This window comes from Caretta caretta, chromosome 11 (assembly GCF_965140235.1).
Source record: "Caretta caretta isolate rCarCar2 chromosome 11, rCarCar1.hap1, whole genome shotgun sequence".
NCBI lineage: Eukaryota > Metazoa > Chordata > Testudines > Cheloniidae > Caretta > Caretta caretta.
Window position 1 is genome coordinate 32636063 of NC_134216.1, and position 13923 is coordinate 32649985.

Below are 13923 nucleotides of genomic sequence, written 5' to 3' on the forward strand. Positions count from 1 at the left end.
TTGAACATTTAACCAATAGGCGATGGCAGGTGGCATCCTGGGCCAGTTTGAGATGGGAGTCAACCTATACTACTAAATGCTAAATAACAGGAACCAACCACTAAATATAAAAGAGATGAGAGATAATACAGGGAAGTAAGAAACAATTGTATTTATTTTCATGTTTGGCTGAGAGTCAGTTTATTCTCCTTCTGATTTACAAGGAAAGAAAACTAATATACTGATCTGGGTATTTGCAAACTAACACAGAATTGCAGTATTGTTATTATACTACATAAAGTACTACATTAAAATTGCATACGCTTAGCCCCACTACCAGAACAAAACAGGCTCCATGTAGAAATCTTAGGGCATGGCTACACTTGCAGGTGTAGAGCGCTTTGAGTTAAACCAGCCTTCGGAGAGCGCAATAGGGAAAGCGCTGCAGTCTGTCCACACTGACAGCTTCAAGTGCACTGGCATGGCCACATTAGCAGCACTTGCAGCGGCACTGGGCGCGGTGCATCATGGGCAGCTATCCCAACTTGCAAGTGACTGCAACGTGCTTTTCAAATGGGGGGTGGTGGTGGTGGAGCGTGAGAGAGAGCGTGTTGTGTGTATGTGGGGGGAGAGAGAGTGGGTTTTTCAGGGGCTGAGAGCATGTCAGCATGCTGTCTTGTAAATTCAGACAGCGGCAGACCCCCCTCCCCCCTGCCTCTCTCTCTCTCTCTCTCACACACACACAGCATTCCACACTAATGGCTTGCCTTGTCTCAGAGCAGATAAGCAGCTGGCTGTCAGAAACGGAGCTTTCAAAGGGCATATCCGCATTCCTGCAGCAATTCAAAAACAATGACAAGAGCGGCCACTTGACTTAAGGGGATTATGGGACGTTTCCGGAGGCTGATCAGAGTGCAGTAATGCACTCTCATTCACACCGGGGGTGCAGCAAACGTTTTTCCACTCGCCGAGGTGGAGTACCAGCAGCGCTGTAGCCGCGGAGTCAGAGCGCTCTACGTGCCTTGCCAGTGTGGACGGGTAGTGAGCTAGTGCGCTCGGGGCTCCTTTATTGCGCTGTAACTCGCAAGTGTAGCCAAGCCCTCAGTGAATGAATCAAGAGCATCAAATATATATTTGACTTAAACCAAAGAAAAGTAGTACCCACAAGGAAAATAGTTCTGACAGTATACATACAGCCTCCTTCCACAGACCAAACACCATTTTATATGAAAAAATAAAGCACAATTCAGACAATTAACACTTTTTTCATAAATGTATGATCAAAATGTACATTTGTTTAGTCATAGTTGTCCTTTTCTAGTGAAGCATAGTTACAAACTTTGACACATAATTAGTGCCTGCAATTGGGATTTCTAATTTACATGAATACATTATTGCAAATTCTCTGCCTGGTTTATATATTGCTTGCTCTACTAAGATTGAAGGTAGAACAGCTCACTGGATGCAACTGCAAAATCTAACCCTCCCCACAAAAAAATCCTCCCCCCATAAACAACTGCTATCCACCACTATGAAAAAGGGAGGGCCATAGACTTTTGGGAAGGGTTGATTAAAAAACTTTTCAGGGATTCCTAGATTTAACTGACTCCTTTTATATAAAGATGGTGTGTGGGAATTTTAAGTCATCACAGCCTCTTGCTGCAGAAGTGGAGCTCATCTGTTTGAGTCTGGGTCCATGCATAACTGCCAAACATTGGGATGTTTTTCAAGGAACAGCTCTCTAACAATGCTGGAGACTTAAGGGAATGACTAGCCTCCAGATATAGGACTACAGTGTGTGTGTATTCTGGTGATTTTTAGAGCAATACAATAGTGCATTACAAACTTTAACTGATTAACATAAGAACAGAAGAATGGCCATACTGGGTCAGACCAAAGGTCCATTTAGCTCAGTATATTGTCTTCTGACAGTGGCCAATGCCGAGTGCCCCAGAAGGAATGAACAGAACAGGTAACCATCAAGTGATCCATCCCTGTCGCAGATGCGTATGTTAAGCAATACCATAAAGCTTTCCGTTTTTTGCCTGTTGGTTTGAAGCTGGTTTTGAATCTGTTACTGGGTTTCCAGCAATGGGAGAGTACTGAATATAGCAAATGATAGTTCTTAGTCTGGTATAATTTTCAATCTTTGTTACTGGAGTAAAGGTTTGCTACCCAAACCATTCAGTCTAACTACTGTACTTTATCTGTAGACTGTCATGCAAAACTATCACGATCTGCCAACATGCTTTTAACATACCAGTGCTTCCTGCTTTACTGTACAATTAATCAACTGTCTCAGACAATGTATGCTAGAGGATTCAAACTCAGTCACATTGTTGTGGGAGTCATTTTAATCAGAAATGACAGCAGATGCCAGAGAGTAAGAAAAATCAGAAGCAAAATTGCCCCACATTTCTTTATAAGGTTGATATGACATGTAACACAAGGATGGAAATATGATAATAAATTCCTGTTTATTCTTAGAGCAGGGGAGGGGAAACTACAGCCCGTGGGCCAGATCTGGTCCACCAGGGCTTTGGATCCAGCCCACGGGATTGCCACCCTTGTGGTGCTGCGGGCCCCGCACAGCTCCCCGAAGCAGCCAGCACCATGTCCCTGCAGCCCCGGGGGGGGGGGGGAAAGGGGGGAGAGAGACGGACATGTGTTGCTCTCACCTGCAGGCACCACCCCCTGCAGCTCCCATTGGCCGGGAATGTGGACCGTGGGCAATGGGAGCTGCGGGGTGCAGTGCCTGCAGGCAAGGACAGCGCACGGAGCTCTCTGCCCTCCCTCCCCCAGGGCTGCAAAGATGTGGTGCTGGCTGCTTCCAGGAGCGGTGCGGAGCCAGGGCAGGCAGGCAGCCTGCCTGAGCCCTGCTGCCACCCCAGGGCCGCTCCAGGTAAGCAGCACCGGGCTGCAGCCCACACCCCATACCCCTCCTGCACCCCAACACCCTGCCCTGAGCCTGGTGCTGCACCCCTCCTGTGCCCCAACACCCTGCCCTGAGCCTGGTGCTGCACCCCTCCTGCGCCCCAACACCCTGCCCTGAGCCTGGTGCCACACCCCTCCGGCACCCCAACACCCTGCCCTGAGCCCCCTTGTACACTCCGCACCCCTCCTCCGCCCCAACCCCTTGCCCTGAGCCCCTTCCTGCACACCACACCCCCTCCCACACCCCGCACTCCCTCCCGCACCCCAAACCCTTCCCCCAGCCCTACATTCATGGCCCTGCATGCAATTTTCCCACCCAGATGTGGCCCTCAGGACAAAAAATTTGCCCACCCCATCTTAGAGAGTCTTTTGCATGTTAATATTGCAATAAGCCCAAAGGCGAATTTGCAACTGACAAAGGAAAAAAAAAAAACACAAAGGAAAGCAAAGCAAAACATCGTAATTTTTTTTTTTTACTTCCATACCTCAAAATCATATTTTTTATAACCATCTTTGCCCAATCTAGAACACACAGACAGGCTTCCTAAATTTCTGTCAAGCAGGATTAGGTCATCCCAGTTGCCTCCTCAAAAGCCCTCTCCTAGTTAAGCTCCAATCAAAACGTATTGAGCTATCTAAAACATTATTTCTGAAAAACTAGTTTCATAAAAGCCACATTTTCCAACCAGGTAGTTGGGATAGATTTCTGTTGAGCTATTCCCAGCCCAGCACACAGCATTACCATTTGGAATAAATGGTGTATGCTCAACAACTCTCCAAATCTCCACTGGGGGGACAAGCTGGAGAAGGTCTCAGACATACTGGATCCCAAGCACTCAGGATTCGTCTTTGGAATGTCACATTCAAGAAGGCACTAAAATCTACTCTACAGAGCCTGATAAACGTGCAACAAGACAGAAGGATGATCATTATGGAGACAATTTTGTCACAGTAAAAGTAAGCAAAATACATGGAACAGTCATGGGAAAAAAAATGAGGGTATGGTCATGGTGGGGCTGATGCTGAAGTCCGAGTCCCACCCACCCCGAGGCTCAAGCTGAAGAAGTCATGGAAATCTGTTAAAGTCTCTGTAACCAAATCATATCCTTAATTATCCTTAGCTCAGTAAATCACTATGCCTCCAGCTGAGTGAGTTCCAAAAGACCTAAGTGTCCATAGCAACTCATTTGCAATGTAAACTTCCTTCATTTTATTTATGAATCAAAAAACTACATTAGAAGAATATTACGGTTGCAATGTCAAGCACTCAAAAATTAGAAAATGCCAGAATTAGGTTTGTCTGTGCAACCTTCATTTGGTCTCCTTATGTATTCGCATTACATTAGTCTATGATTATACTGTCACAAACTATTTCTTTCCATAAGACATAGGTTTTTTGATTTGTAATTTTCCGAGTTTAAAAAACAAGTAAACTGAAAAAACGAATTCCGTCATGTGACGTCATATTCCCATGAATTGTAGTTGAATAACTGATAGCAGTAGTAGGCTGTCTTTGTCTACACGGACCAGCAGTAGAGAGGAATGAGATACATACTTTGCAATGGGTTTCACAGTTACTTGCTAGCAGCAGATGAATGTTTTGACTGAGGAATCTTGCTTTCCATTCCAGGTTCTGAAAGGCATACGCTCTAGAGGCTATAGACCTTTCAGTCCTCGTTCCCCTCAGACCTGACCCCCTTCTTCTCCATCCCCTCTCACCTACCCTATGTGCCAGTCCTGTCTCCTCCCCACTCCTGCCCCTAGCTCTTTGGTCTAGTCCATCTCATCGCTTAACTGGTCCCAGTCTACCAACCTAACTACCCACCCACCCCCCAGCTCTTCATCCCAGTCTTCCTCTATGGGCTTCCTGACTTCACTTTCCCTCCACCCCAACTTCTCGCTCTAATCTCTCTCCCCAGGCTCCTTATCTCAGTTCTCGACTCTGGCTCCATGTCACAGTCTCTTTCCCTAGCCAGTCAGTCTCCCTCTCATCCTGTCTCCCAATGTCCCCAAAACCCCTTGCCTAGCCAGTTCAAGTTTCATTGCTGGGTTCCTTATCTTCATATACTCTCTCCACCCCCATTCCTTCAAGGGTCAGCTCTTACCAACCCAAATGCAGAGGGGACATACCTCCTCCACACTGTCTGGGAACCAGCAATGGAGCACTGAGAGCTCAGGAGAGACAACTCAGATCCACAGTGCCACAGCAGCCCACAATAACTGGAAGCAGCAACTGCAAGAAAAGTCCTGCTCAGACCCCTGAAATCCTGGGCTGCAGCATGCTCAGTGCTGATGAATTTTTTACAGAATGTACCTGCCACGCACTAACAAGCCTCTGCTGAGCATATGCAAATTGAATTTTTTGAGATAACTTGGCCAAATTTGGGCAATTTTTTGTGGGAATACCCATAGGCATATTCCTGAAACCAACTCAACCGTCCTGCCAAATTTCAAGTAATTACTTCAAAGCATGGAGGTGCTAGAGTTTCTAAACTGAATGGTTATGAGAAATATTTTAAGATGGGCAAAGTATTTTTCCCTAATTGCATTTCTTGGAAATGGCTGAACCATTTTTGCTGAAACTTGGCATGGAAAATTTCAGCCTGAATAGTTAAAGTTTGGCAAAGTAATATGAAATTGAAAACAGGTTCTTATAACTGGAAGTGTCAGACAACTTTAACTATATGGTGGCATTACCAGCTCTGTCCTATTGACTGTCCTAAATTCCTGGGTGCCAGTAAAATAAAATGCTGACCAAGTCTGGCGAATGCCAAAAATTGACTGTGCCCAAGGCTGGATTCAGGTAAAAGGAGAAAAGGTAAATGTTCTGGTACTCATGGAACATGGAAAGAATCATGCATCATAGCCGCTATCACTTTTCACGGCACCTCAGAGATGAAGGATCGAGGAGGACGAGTATACTTTAAGTGTTCTATCCAGAGAATGGAAAAATCCCTGTTTTCCAGACCCTTACTTCCTTTAACTGACTGCAACATTTCTTGAGCTTGCTTCCCCATTGCAAACAGATCCATGTTGAAAGAACTCCACGTCTTGAAAACACAATGAAGAATTCTGGGGTTCAACAACCACTTTTGTAGGAGAAAATTCTGGTGACTGGGCCAGTCCACTTTGCTTCTGTTCTCCTGTTAGATGGGTAACACTGGTGGATGAAAAGTCTTTTTTTTTTCTTTTGGTAACCTAGTAAGTAATTTTCATGCCAGAGATGCACTTTTGACGCTCCTTATTTTTCCTGCTCAAGATACAGAGACTTCTTTATTGGTTGATATAATGTACCATTCAGACATAGAAGACATCATCAAGGATTCTTGATCTCAACTGGATGCAAAACCTGTTATCTCAAAACAATCCACAAATTGTACCAACTGGCCAAGGAACGCTACAGCCTAGAAGGCTGATCCCTAGGAGATTTCCTCTTTTGAGCTCCAATACACATAACACCTCTCTGAAGAGGTATTCCAAGTCCTTTGCAGGAAAGTCTGGTTGTGCTGGGAGGGTTGGGGGGGGTTCATCTGAAGCCCTTTAATACTACTTTTAATCAAGATTCACCATGTTTTTTTTGGCAAAGCAGAACTTGTCTAAACTCTTGGAAAACTGGAGAGAGATAAGGGACTCTGAGGGAAACCATGGCACCAGCACACTTGATTGACCTGTCTACTGGGTGAAACAACTCTTTTATTATTGGCTGGTGATGTGAGAAGAATATACTTCTTATTACTGCTATCTTTTTTCTAAGCTTGTCCTCATCATATAGCTGCAATGAACAGGCAACTATGTTTGCCAAGAATGCAAATTTTCTGCACCTTGTTTGACTATGAGACTATATTTTACTAGAAAACATGTCTGTGATGGTCAGTATCTTGCTGTCCAAAAACTTGTGAAATGTATCACTGTGTTCTTTATAAAAAGAAAAGGAGTACTTGTGGCACCTTAGAGACTAACCAATTTATTTGAACATGAGCTTTCGTGAGCTACAGCTCACTTCATCAGATGCATACCGTGGAAACTGCAGCAGACTTTATATATACACAGAGAATATGAAACAATACCTCCTCCCACCCCACTGTCCTGCTGGTAATAGCTTATCTAAAGTGATCATCAGGTGGGCCATTTCCAGCACAAATCCAGGTTTTCTCACCCTCCACCCCCCCACACAAATTCACTCTCCTGCTGGTGCTAGCCCATCCAAAGTGACAACTCTTTACATAATCAAGTCGGGCTATTTCCTGCATAAATCCAGGTTTTCTCACTACAGCATTTGCTCAAGAAACTTCCTGAAAAAGCACAAGATCAAATCCGCACAGACACACTCCTGGAACCCCGACCTGGGATATTCTATCTACTACCCAAGATCCATAAACCTGGAAATCCTGGGCGCCCCATCATCTCAGGCATTGGCACCCTGACAGCAGGATTGTCTGGCTATGTAGACTCCCTCCTCAGGCCCTACGCTACCAGCACTCCCAGCTACCTTCGAGACACCACTGACTTCCTGAGGAAACTTCAATCCATCGGTGATCTTCCTGATAACACCATCCTGGCTACTATGGATGTAGAAGCCCTCTACACCAACATTCCACACAAAGATGGACTACAAGCCGTCAAGAACACTATCCCCGATAATGTCACGTCTAACCTGGTGGCTGAACTTTGTGACTTTGTCCTTACCCATAACTATTTCACATTTGGGGACAATGTATACCTTCAGATCAGCGGCACTGCTATGGGTACCCGCATGGCCCCACAGTATGCCAACATTTTTATGGCTGATTTAGAACAACGCTTCCTCAGCTCTCGTCCCCTAAAGCCCCTACTCTACTTGCGCTATATTGATGACATCTTCATCATCTGGACCCATGGAAAAGAAGCCCTTGAGGAATTCCACCATGATTTCAACAATTTCCATCCCACCACCAACCTCAGCCTGGTCCAGTCCACACAAGAGATCCACTTCCTGGACACTACAGTGCTAATAAACAATCGTGCCACATAAACACCACCCTATACCGGAAACCTACTGACCGCTATTCCTACCTGCATGCCTCCAGCTTTCACCCTGACCACACCACACGATCCATCGTCTACAGCCAAGCTCTGCGATACAACCGCATTTGCTCCAACCCCTCAGACAGAGACAAACACCTACAAGATCTCTGTCAAGCTTTCTTACAACTACAATACCCACCTGCAGAAGTAAAGAAACAGATTGATAGAGCCAGAAGAGTTCCCAGAAGTTACCTACTACAGGAGAGGCCTAACAAAGAAAATAACAGAACGCCACTAGCGGTCACCTTCAGCCCCCAACTAAAACCCCTCCAACGCATTATTAAGGATCTACAACCTATCCTAAAGGATGACCCAACACTCTCACAAGTCTTGGGAGACAGGCCAGTCCTTGCCTACAGACAGCCCCGCAACCTGAAGCAAATACTCACCAACAACCACATACCACACAACAGAACCACTAACCCAGGAACTTATCCTTGCAACAAAGCCCGTTGCCAATTGTGCCCACATATCTATTCAGGGGACACCATCACAGGGCCTAATAACATCAGCCACACTATCAGAGGCTCGTTCACCTGCACATCCACCAATGTGATATATGCCATCATGTGCCAGCAATGCCCCTCTGCCATGTACATTGGTCAAACTGGACAGTCTCTACGTAAAAGAATAAATGGACACAAATCAGATGTCAAGAATTATAACATTCATAAACCATTCGGAGAACACTTCAATCTCTCTGGTCACGCAATCACAGACATGAAGGTCGCTATCTTAAAACAAAAAAACTTCAAATCCAGACTCCAGCGAGAAACTGCTGAATTGGAATTCATTTGCAAATTGGATACTATTAATTTAGGCTTAAATAGAGACTGGGAGTGGCTAAGTCATTATGCAAGGTAGCCTGTTTCCTCTTGTTTTTTCCTACCCCCCCCCCCCCCCCAGATGTTCTGGTTTAACTTGGATTTAAACTTGGAGAGTGGTCAGTTTAGATGAGCTATTACCAGCAGGAGAGTGAGTTTGTGTGTGTATGGGGGTGGGGGGGATGTGAGAAAACCTGGATTTATGCAGGAAATAGCCCGACTTGATTATGTAAAGAGTTGTCACTTTGGATGGGCTAGCACCAGCAGGAGAGTGAATTTGTGTGGGGGGGTGGAGGGTGAGAAAACCTGGATTTGTGCTGGAAATGGCCCACCTGTTGATCACTTTAGATAAGCTATTACCAGCAGGACAGTGGGGTGGGAGGAGGTATTGTTTCATATTCTCTGTGTGTATATAAAGTCTGCTGCAGTTTCCACGGTATACATCTGATGAAGTGAGCTGTAGCTCACGAAAGCTCATGCTCAAATAAATTGGTTAGTCTCTAAGGTGCCACAAGTACTCCTTTTCTTTTTGCGAATACAGACTAACAGGGCTGTTACTCTGAAACCTGTGTTCTTTATATTATGTTAGATGACAATTAGTCTGGGAACAGAGGCTAGTTCTATTTGCATGGTAATGAAGCACTCTTTCAAAGAGGTGTCAAAAACAATCAGAGGGGCTAATGAAATGTTATGTGAACCTCTGCTGGTTGCCTTCTCTTCGATTAAACGCCTTTGCAGGGAAGCAAAGAAACCCTTTTTATTAAATGCAAATCAGGACTCAAGTAAAGACTAAAGATGTAAAACTAACAGAAAACAATATAAGGAAAGACACCTATATTATATATCAGTTATCAACCATGGCTGAACTGCAGAAATAAACACACAATTACTGTGTAAGGACTAAAAGGACAATAAGAAAAGGAATACTTGTGGCTGTAGCTCATGAAAGCTTATGCTCAAATAAATTTGTTAGTCTCTAAGGTGCCACAAGTACTCCTTTTCTTTTTGCGAATACAGACTAACAGGGCTGCTACTCTGAAACCTGTCTAAAAGGACAATGTGGCTCCTTCACAACTGGCTACCTGAATCCTCGTAAATGCTGCATTTCCAGAAGAAAGGGAATGGGACACCAAGGAGTGGAAAAGGAGACACCCAGCCATCTTGAGACATGATACACACAGATTTCTAAAGACACACTTAAACTGTAAGTCAGACAGGCTGGGAGAAATCCTAAAAGCTTTTAGGCTGAGAGAAACTATTTTTATTTACTATCTATGCAACACTTTCATACTTTGCAATCCAAGTTGTGAGCCTATCGCAGATAAGAAAGAAGAGGTACTTCTATTGTAATTTTGGTTAGATAAAATAAGAAAATAAGTAATTGTGAATTAATTTTATTTTCTATCCTATGCCAAATAAATTTGTGGCCTAATGTTCAGAAGCACGGGACTTGTGAGCGTACAGCATATTGGAATATCAGGACACTGACTCTTATTTAAAGGGATACTATCAACTTGAATGATTTTAAAATTGGCTAATTTTTTAATATCCATTTTCTGATAGAGCACTGTTTAAACAGATATCCTAATATTTCCTTTCTTGAAAAACTATGTTTTTCAACTCCCTTGTTGATGTTTAAAGGGTCTTTCCAGCAAAGGAAAAGATGACTACAGAAATTGCTGTCAAATGCACAAAATAAACACCCTGAATTTTTTTTATTGCTGACTTCTTTCAGCTTTAATAATTTTGGGTGATAGGATCTGTGGCAGGCAGACCACTCCCTCACAGAAATGCGACTTTCAAGTTGATGGTGCCCCTTTGAAATAACTGGATGTACACTGTTGGCTTGTGGACAACTGCTGTTGGGCACCTTGGAGAGAAGAGAATCGATTCCAAAGAAATGCAGAACCAAGAGTGAGGTAGTAGATAGGGCCTGCAATTCCCCCTCCCCCACAAAAAGTACTGCAAAGAAGCCACTATCTGTAGCAGGGGTGGCAGGTTTGTAGAAATTTTGGTGGTGCTCAGAACCCACCCCCCCCAAACTCTGCCCCCCACTGCCTAAGGCTCTGGGAGGGAGTTTGGGTTGGGGGAGAAGGTCTAGGGTGCAGAAGGGGTGAGAGATTGGGCTCTGGGAGGGAGTCTGGGATGCAGGCTCTGGGGTGGAGTTTGGGTGCTGGATGCAGGCTCCAGGCTGGGGCAGGGGGTGAGGGGTGCAGGCTCTGGGAGGGAGTTTGGGGGCAGGATAGTGTATGTAGGAAGGGGGCGGGGGTGCAGGCTCTGGGACGGCGTTTGGGTGCAGGCGGGCGTGAGGGGTGCAGGCTCTGGGAGGGATTTTGGGGGTGGGAAGGGATGCAGAGGAAGGGGGTGCAGGGGTGAGGCTGGGGATGTGTGGTGAGGGCTGTGGGGTGGGGCTGGAGATGAGGGGTTCATGATGCAGGAGGGGCTCAGGTCTGGGGCAGAGAGTTAGGGTGTGGGGGGATGAGGGCTTTGGCTGGGGATGAGGGGTTTCGGGTATGGGAGAGGCTCAGGGCTAGGGCAGAGGATTGGGGTGGGGCAGGGCTGGGGATGAGTTTGGGGTGCAGGCAGGCTGCCCCAGGGCTGGGGCCAGAGAGGAAGACTCCCCTCAGCCCTCTCCCCACCACCAGCAGCGAGCTCTGAGGGAGGGGCCCCCTTGCATCCCCCTGGCAACACACTCACCCCACACCACTGTCACTGCACGAGCTCCTAGGGCCCCTCTCAGGTACAGGAAGCCCCCTCGCCTCCCCTGTGGTGGGTACCGGGGCATGAGGCTGCCATCACATGTGCGCCTCCTCCCCTGCTGCTGCCCCTCGCTGTAGACTCACTGGGGGTGGGGGATGGGGCTGCCCCTTGCCCAGCGTGGGACAGGAGCAGTGACTGCGGGCGGGGGGCCCCCTGTGCTGGTGGAGTGTCCCGCCAGAAAAAGGAAGGGTCCGAGGCGGAAGGGCAGGGTCAGGGTCAGCCTGCCCTGGCACTAGGGGTTGGGGGCACTAGGATCCTGTGGTGGCAGCTGATGCCAGGAGCCAGCAGAGCAGAGGCAGCAGGGAGCTGCAGTGGAGAGGCAGGGAACTCCGGGGCCAGGGGGAGGCGTAGGGGCAGCAGGCGGGGCCAGGGGAGAGACCCGGGCCCTGAATATTGCTGGAGCCAGGCCCCGGGCCCTGAATATTGCTGGAGCCTGGGCACCATGGGCCCATACAACTCACCCCCCCGGTCTGTAGCCATTTTGGGCATGAAAAGACCCGAAAAATCAGGTCTTGTCTACACAGGGACTCTCAGGAAAGGAAAGGTGAATAAACTAAAGGTGTTAATGGCATAAATTAAAGTGCCTCAAACCTCCATGTGGATGTTCTCCTTCAGAAGTAACGTGGCCTTTAGGGAATTAAGCTATTGTATATATTAAACTACTGTATTTCAGAGGATTACGGATTACTGCACATTTCAGTGTGCTGTAGCAATGCTCCCAGAGGTGATTACTGCACAGCAAGCTGGTGCTGGCTTGTTATGCAGTAACTTGCTGTGTAGACATGGCCTTAGTTACACTGAGAAAAATTCATAAGAATATTTTTCTTCCTTAGTCATCATTCCAATAAGTGAATAGTATATGTAAGTTTGCCAGGAAATAGAAAATTCTCCTTTTTGATCTGACAACCCAGCCTCAGTGTCAATTATGTTGTCAAATAAAATTTATCACTAAACTACCATCATGGCTGGACCACACAGCTACTATCAATAATGTTTCAAGGTCGTGTCTTATATGGCGCTTTACTCAGACTCTGAGCAGCAATGACAACTCCTCTCTCTCAGCGCTAATTCTGCTACACTGACATGGCACTCATTCCTGAGCCTGACTTCGTGATGATGGAATGTGTCCCTGCTCCAGATCTTGTTGTGGGGGGAAAGGATACACTTCACTCTACACGGAAATGCCTGCAACACCCAGTCAGCTTAGAGGATATATGGTTCCCAAATATTTAGCCTCTATTACAAGAGCATAAGAATGGCCATAATGCGTGAGAGCAGTAGTCCACCTAGCCCAGTATCCTGTATTTTGACAGTGGTCAGTGCCCGATGTTTCAGAGGGAATGAACAGAATAGAGCAATTTCAAGTAATTCACCCCCTATTGTCCCAGTCCCAGCTTCTGGCAGTTGGAGGTTTAGGGACACCCAAAGCATAGGTGTCCTAAACGGTATCTGCTTTCCCAGGGACGTGGATGAAGTGGCTCCTCCTGTCCCCGTCCAATTCTTGGTAGTAATTTTACTACACTTTTAAAGCAGTTGGGGATGGAGCTCCCCACCTGCTCCCCCTCTGGCCTTCTCTCTGACAGCACAGGCACTATTAACACTGCTAACAGACAGGCATTGGAGGTCCATGATGCTATAAAAAACAGCTACTTACCTGTGTTGTAACTTTTATCTTTGAGATATTGTTGCACATGTGTATTCCATTCCGGTGTGCACGCGCCCAGCACACTGGAGCTGGAGAGTTTTCTGCAGAAGTACCCATCGGGGCAGTACATTCTCCTGTCCCCTCCCAAGGCTATATACTGGTGGTGTCATCCTGACTTCCCTCAGTTCCTTTGCGCTACAACATGGAAAAACAGGTGGAGGATGGGTCATGGAATACTCTTGTACAACAATGTCTCGAAGAACAGTTATAATACAGGTAAGTAACTTTTTTCTTCTTTGAGTGGTTGCACACATGTATTCCACTCAGGTGACTTACAAGCACTACCTTTGGGAGGTGGGTCTTGGAGTCTACTTAAATAGTGACTGCAAAACAGCCTTCCCAAAATTTGCACCATATCTCAGTACAGTTTTGGTGTAATGATGAGTGAAGGCATGCATCGAGGATCAGGGGGCAGTCCTACAAATGTGCAGTATGAGCTCTTGTTGTACAAGCCAATAGTTTGTGGAAGAAAAGCTTTCGCTACCCCATAAACTGTGGTAATACGGGGCATAATTTATCTAGAAATTGTCTGTGTTTACTCCTTGACCACTCATTCTGATAATGTAAGGAACAAAATAGCTAAGGAGACAGCCTGGAAGGCTTAGTCTTGTTCAGATAAAAGGATAATGCTCTCATTACATACAATGTAGATGTTTT

At 46.2% G+C, this 13923-nt stretch overlaps 1 protein-coding gene across 5 annotated transcripts in view; it reads right to left on the minus strand.

The window, feature by feature from the left end:
• The window catches only part of WDSUB1 (WD repeat, sterile alpha motif and U-box domain containing 1), a 73884-nt gene that overhangs the window by 16137 nt on the left and 43824 nt on the right, over positions 1 to 13923 (minus strand). Inside the window, exon 10 of one of the 5 annotated variants that reach the window (XR_007359141.2) lies at positions 13216 to 13401. The exons of the other annotated variants lie outside the window; for them this stretch is intronic. The gene's annotated coding sequence lies outside the window, so the exon portion shown is untranslated. The remainder of the gene's footprint in view (positions 1 to 13215; positions 13402 to 13923) is intronic. 5 annotated transcript variants of the gene reach the window in all.